The sequence below is a fragment of the Apium graveolens genome, chromosome 6 (genome assembly GCF_009905375.1).
Source record: "Apium graveolens cultivar Ventura chromosome 6, ASM990537v1, whole genome shotgun sequence".
Lineage (NCBI taxonomy): Eukaryota > Viridiplantae > Streptophyta > Magnoliopsida > Apiales > Apiaceae > Apium > Apium graveolens.
Window position 1 is genome coordinate 300,584,513 of NC_133652.1, and position 6,974 is coordinate 300,591,486.

Here is a 6,974-nt window from a genome sequence, read left to right on the forward strand (position 1 = left end):
AAAGACAAGCTTCTAGTTGTCAGCATGTTAATATATCTTGAAAATCATAAGATGTTCAGAAACTGATTTCCCACTTTTCAACTTTAAATTTACAAGTTTCTTAATCAATGAAGCCTTGTTGTGAGCGCTCTTCCTTTCATAAAGACTTTTTAGTTTCTTCCACAATTCATATGGATCTGACTCCTGAGAAACGTGGTTGAATATGCTAATATCAACCCACTGTCGAATAGTTCCCAAAGTCTTCTTCTTCAATTTTTCCCAATCTCTATCTTCCATCTTTTCTGGTTTGGATGGAATAGATTTTGTACTATCTGCCTTTTTAGTTACTTCAAGTGGATCAAACAAGTCTCTGTAATTTAACAAGTCTTCCATCATCGGCCTCCAAATTGAATAATTGGTTGATGTCAATTTTATCCTCGAAGTACCACTACCGGAATCCATATCACAGTTAAATAAAGAAGCCTAGCTCTGATACCAAGTTGTAGGGATTTAAACAGCCAAATACGCAAGATACAATACTTCAAAACAATCAACCAAATAGCTTTACTCAATTCACACAATATTCACCATGACAAACTATATAACGAGAAGATTAACCAACATAAATTAAATGACACAAAGATTTATACGTGGAAAACCCTTTTCGATGTGAAGAGTAAAAAACCAGGGACGTGTAAGGAGTCCACCCTTTATATTTCTCTTATTACTATAAATTGGTGGTTAAAGAAACCCAAATCAGTCTTACAAAGGTTCACAACCCACCAACAAACTACATACATAAGAGACTAACATTACGAGACTAAAATGAGAAAGAAATCACCAATAATTGAGAATCTGCCAGCAGCAATTAATTAGCCAAACTCTCAATCAGAAGCTCAAATCAACGATCCAACATTCAGAATATAACACTATGAGTCCCCCACATACAACAAAAATAACTAAAATCCACCAACTAAAAGCCACCGACCTTAAATTCCACCCGATTTTGGTGAAATTTAAGGTCAACAAGTATTTTCTTTAACTAATGAATAAAAGTCACCGCATACGGTGGAATTTAAAATCGATCGCTTTTAGTCGGTGGAATTTAATGTTGTTGTCCTTTTTATTTGGTCAAATTCAACATAAATAGGCGGGAAACTTCCCTCTTAAAATTACAATAGTGTAAACTACAAAAACAACCGAATTTGGTGGCTTTTATATTAAAGTTAAGTTAAAAAAATATTTTATTTTATCCATATTTCATTATTTTATGAAATTAATATAATTATAATTAAATATTAATAAAATTTATAATGAAAAATAATGTTAGATGCACAATATCTTTAATGAAAAAAGAAATATATTTAAATAATTCATAAACCACTAATACTAATTATGAGAAAGTAGTTTGTGATTTGTTAAATAATTTGCTGATGTAATGGTCAATTAGTTGATTGATCAAGTTGGTTAAAATAATGCATACAATGCCACATGCACTTTACAGTACTTAAATAAACATGGAATCCATCACATAGCAAGGTAGCCAACTCACCAATCCAGGTGATGTTAAACCAACCAATAGTAAACCACCACACACTGCTATACCTCAGTGTTATCTTTACCCTATTATTCATCCTATATCTTTCATTTCTTTTCACTCATCCTGCAAACTCCCATTCTTTACACCCTCCACTATCAACACATCCTTCATTAGGCTTCCCCGACACATATGCACCAACACACATTTCGAATTCACTTTCCCTATCCCCCTTACCTTCATCACGAACATTATCTACCTCCACCTCCTCCTCCTCCGTAAAACCACCTCCACAAACCGGACACTCAAACACATTATCTAAGTCGTAACCGTTTTTATTCCATTTACCAGTAGTAACTAACGGCTCGTACGGATCAGAACCGTCTTTCGGTTTCGGTTTCGGTCTAGCTTAATGCCTCTGAAAGAAGCCGGATGATAGGAAAGGGTGAACTCCTTAAAAAAACAGCTTGCTTGCAGAGACAAAACAATGAAAACGGTAGAAGCATACAACAAGATATCTCCAAGTAATAGTTGTGTATATTTTTCTTTTCTTTGTTGCTAGTGAACTTTTGGAGATTGGGATGACTGTTCAATATACAAATTGTAATTGTTTATATAATCTTATTTAAAATTATGAATTCAGTTTTAAAGTTATTTGATATGTCTCTGGTAGCCATATATATTGTGTAGTTAAATCTGTATATGTTGAAGGGTTTGTGTTTAACTCTGGACTGAGTTAACTCGTCCATCTGTACCTGAAGCAGAAACATGGTTCTTCACGCCTGAATTCTTCTTCTTTTTTTTGAAATATGTTATGTTAAAGTCCACCGATTTTGGTGTAATTTGATCTGGGGCGGGAGATTCAAATTTTCAAAAAATTTAAAATTTGAAAATTTCAATTTTATAAAAGCGACCAAAGATCCGGTGGATTTTAAATAAATTCCACTGCAAAACTTAAATTCCACCCCTTTAAAAGCCATCAACTTGCTCCTTTCGATTATTTACTAAAATCCACCGAATATGGTCGATTATAGCTAAATTCCACCGATTTTTGTGGTAGATTTTAGTGATTTTTGTTGTAGTGCCAACAAGCTGTCCAAATTTCAGCCAAATCAGACCACATTTGCTCCTCGATCAGATCACTTGAAGCGGCTGAGCTCAGTTTCGTTAAACCCTTTTTTTTTCTCTCTCTGCTCTAACCAAAGGTCAGCACTAATGTGATATCTGTATCACATATATTGGACCAAACCTTAATTATTCTGGGCTGGACCCATAACACTGTCCTGGTTGGGCAAGATTCATATTGTCCTGCTTGGTCTCTAGATTTCATAGGCTGAAAAGTAATTCTACTTATATAACATGATACTAGGCACATGGTGGTCTTTAGAGGTGCTGAAAATGCTAGGCATAGGGAGGTTAGTTCTCGTACTATATTTGCTAGGCAGGGTTAATAGATGAAAAAGGGTTTAACAAGAGAAATGAGTCAATAACCTATTAAAAGGAAAGAGTACTTTCAGAACTGACAGCTGATGTTTGTCAGTGGAGTAAATCAAAGTCGTAAATAATTAAGAGTTAAATTGTTTATATAGAGATGTTAACACTTCATGTTTACGTCAAAAAAAACATGTTCAAGACCAAGTAAAATCCTAACAAATAATAAGAATTCATCTCTTAAGATTATCTACCGTCATAAACAAAGACAATAAAACTTCTATTATTTTAATTATAACTAAGCTACTGAAATCAATTAGCATAATTCTTTTTGTAGATCATTATAAATTAATTATGAAGGATCCCCTAGTTATTTGCTTATGATCAGTATGTAACATCATATAAATTTTACTTGACTATTCACATATTATCGGTTTATAAATAATATGATCGACAATTATTCTGTTTTGTTTTTCTGTTTGTTCGGAGTTGTGTGTGTTTATAAATAATTATTGGTTTGTTCTTTGTTTTGATGTGAAGGGTGCACCTGATAAATAGAGATTGGTGAGGGCACATGGTATTGCTGAGGGGCTTCCTACCGAGGATGATATGGTTAACATTGAGTTTGGTCATAATGCTCTCGGTGCAGGACGCATTTTTTGCTCAAGGATAATTTGTTCCTCTTCTTGTAATTTTTCTTAAAGAATTTTGATAGAATTAATTGTCAACAGATGAATTCCAATTTTAGAATTGAGATTGATTTGACATTTCGATTTTGGGACAAGTCTAGGTACAACAGAACAATGATGAGACAAATTAGAAAAAAAAACAATGATAAGACTCACATTTAAATCTGGCTCCAATTTTTTAACTAAACTATTTAATTTAATGTTAGTTGGAGAACTGAAATGAACTATTTTTGAGTATGTACTAATCTTCCTAACTTTGTGAATTTATTTGTTTATAGTACAAAGCTCTGCGACCTTGCTCTGGAGTCTGGAAAGCTTTTTGAAGGAGATGAATTTAAGTACATTAAGGAATCTTTTGAAAGTGGCACATTGGACCTCATTAGGCTGTTGAGTGATGGTGGTGTACACTCCCAGCTTGACCAGTTGCAGGTAAAATGCATTTGAACAATTAAAGGATGTATACAATCTGAGATATACTGGAATTGTACTTGATCAATAATATGAACAATTATAATTACAAATTATTACCCTATATAATTCATTAAACGATATGTACCTAAAAATATTGTGTGTGCATATTATTAACTATAGTCGTTATTAACCGGAGTGATTGGTTATAGTGTATTACTAAATAGCATTGTGTTGTGATAGGGATCCCGAGGGTTGTATAACGATCTGAGATATAATGGAATTGCAGGAAGTAAATAATTATCTTGACTTATTAAGGGCTTCTATTAAAAAGTTTGGCGGTAGTGTGGATGTTAAATCTATTGCAAGTGCGGATTTACTTTTTAATTATAAAGCGCCAGAGTCCATAAGAGTCCATAGGATCTGGAGTCAAAGCAGCTATCAAGGAGTGAAGTTCCCAGATTGTGCCAATATTGTTTTAAGCAGTTAAGTTGTTATTTATAAATAGTTTTGAATTTTTTTTACATGCAATCTCTTGTTACATATTGCACAACACTTTTCATTGCAAATTTCCAAGAAATAAAAAGGATTAAGTCAAGTTGTAGAACATTTACTTGACATATTTTTATTTAATATATTAACATTGTCAATATCATTTTCTATATTTATAGCAGCAGAACATCAAAAAGGCATAACTGATGAAAAAATGAAATATGTTGATCTTGGTGACTGGTAGCATGTCTCAGAAGTTTTTGGTTTTTAATCAATTTCTTGTCGAGGATAACTTTCTCTTAATTTTTCTTTAGTTGTATATCGGAAAGAAATGACTACCGTAAATTAGGTGAACTAAATTCTTATAGTTGGATGATTTGGTTGAATCAAGATTGTTTGGGCTACTAAGTAGTATATTGTTCACCTTGATTTACTTTTCTGGTATCTTAAAAATCAATTGTTTATTTTTATGTATATAAATTAAAGTGTTTCTATTGTTTCTATAAAGTATTGGGAAAAGTAATAGTTCATTTAAAAAATGTTGCTAGTGTGTTTTGCATTTGCCAAAAGTTATTTTACTAGTGGGGCAGTCATGACACCACATGTGTTGACGTGGAAGTATGTGCCTCACATGTGTCGATGTGGCACATATGGCCACACATATGTTAATGTGGCACATGTGAGCACCACATGTGATGATGTGGCACATGTGGGCCCCACATGTACTAATGTGACATTGTTGGCAACTGACGTGTCACTATAGGTCTCACTAATATTTTTCAGGATGTTTAACACAAAGGCAACTTATAACTCTGGTTGTATAGGATAATAATATTGTTGCTATTACAATTTGTTTCAACAAAAAAATTATGTTGGCATAGAAAAGCATGGTGTTGCAATTGACTCAAAATACAACATCGAAAAAACCAACACCATAAAAGTATTGCCTTTGAATATTTTGGTTCTACAGCATCATATTTTGGACCTATAACAATATTTTTTATTGTAATTGGCTATTTATGATCTAGTGATCTTTTTGACTGAGAAGGCATATGTTCATCTAGCTCTTCTAGCTCTTCTGCTGAGGAAGAGTCATTCTCAATTCCAATAGCTTTAGCTTTTCCCCTTGATGATTTTGGCTTGATTTTTCAGCTTCAATGGTTGTAAATTGCACTTTGGCTTCCATTTGCTCCTCACAGTGATTTGTTGCAATAAGAGCTCTAAATCTGTCTTTTTTTGGCACTTTACAATTTACTCGTCCTGTTGCATCTCTAGCTCATAATTCTTCTAGATTCTATAAAATATGTCAAAAGAGTATTACCAGTATTCATATGAGCTTCTAACTGAGACAATTGTTGACTTCCATTTATTTGGAAGAAATCTTAAGAACTTTGGACTAGAGTGTTTGACTTGATAGACTTTACCATGGAATTTAGACAATTCAACAGCTTTTAGAATATGTTGAATGTTTCACTCAACCCTTCACCAAGAATAAAGTGAAAATTCTCATATTTTTTATGAGAAGTTACATCTTCTTTTCTCTTGTGAATATCAGATACTTCACAAAGAGTTTGAATGGTATCCCAAACATCTTTAGCTCGAGAGATGTTCATAACACATTCAAACATGTCAGAATATATACCATTAAGTATGATAATTATAGTCATATTCTCTTTGTTGACTTCTGCCAGATCCTCTGTTGAGTAGTCATCTGAATTCTTCACAACTATCATGTCAACACCAATCTTTCCATCGGCTGCTGCAAGTCATGTGATTGTCTCAATAAAAATATGAGGACCTTTGGGAATACATTTGACAATGCTCTCATCCTGAGACATTAAGTGAAGTCTCATCTTCACTTTCTAGTGAGAATAGAATTTCGTGTCGAGAAATGAAATCTTCACACCAACATCCTTCTTACTCATGATTGTTTTTATAGATTTAAGATCTTTAAACCTCTGTTAGTTGAAGGCGTACTTTGGTACCAATTGTTATCCACTAACAACAAATAATGGGGTAATTTGTAGAAGGGGGGTTGAATATAAATTATAAATTTCAACCTTTTCAAACTTGAACAATTGCTAAACTGAAATAAAAATAGAAGATATAAAAAATTTCAGGTGGTTTTCTCTTCACTTGCCACCTGAGTTATATATTGAAGAAATAATTTGTGCAAATTACAAGAATATCACAGTTTCTTTTTACACTATTTCTCTCAAAGACAGTTGTCTTAACTAAGCATGGTCAATTTAATGCACAATCTGCTAAATCCAGTAATATTGATTTTGCATTCTTTCCCATGAGACTTGACCAATGAGAGTAGATTTTATCTTGATGCATTACTTTGAATAACCCTCCAATTTGTCATGCTTAAAAACACAGTGTTTCTTCTTCTTCTTCATGCTCCCATTTTCAAAATGAGATCTTCTATATACCAA

The 6,974-nt window shown here is 33.0% G+C and overlaps 1 long non-coding RNA gene across 1 annotated transcript; it reads left to right on the plus strand.

The window, feature by feature from the left end:
* The first annotated feature begins 1,544 nt into the window (after positions 1-1,544).
* LOC141667973 (uncharacterized) lies at positions 1,545-4,598 on the plus strand. Its single transcript, XR_012552856.1, has 4 exons — positions 1,545-2,040; positions 3,488-3,635; positions 3,915-4,065; positions 4,334-4,598. It is a non-coding gene; the product is annotated as an uncharacterized LOC141667973 (long non-coding RNA).
* Positions 4,599-6,974: the final 2,376 nt, after the last annotated feature.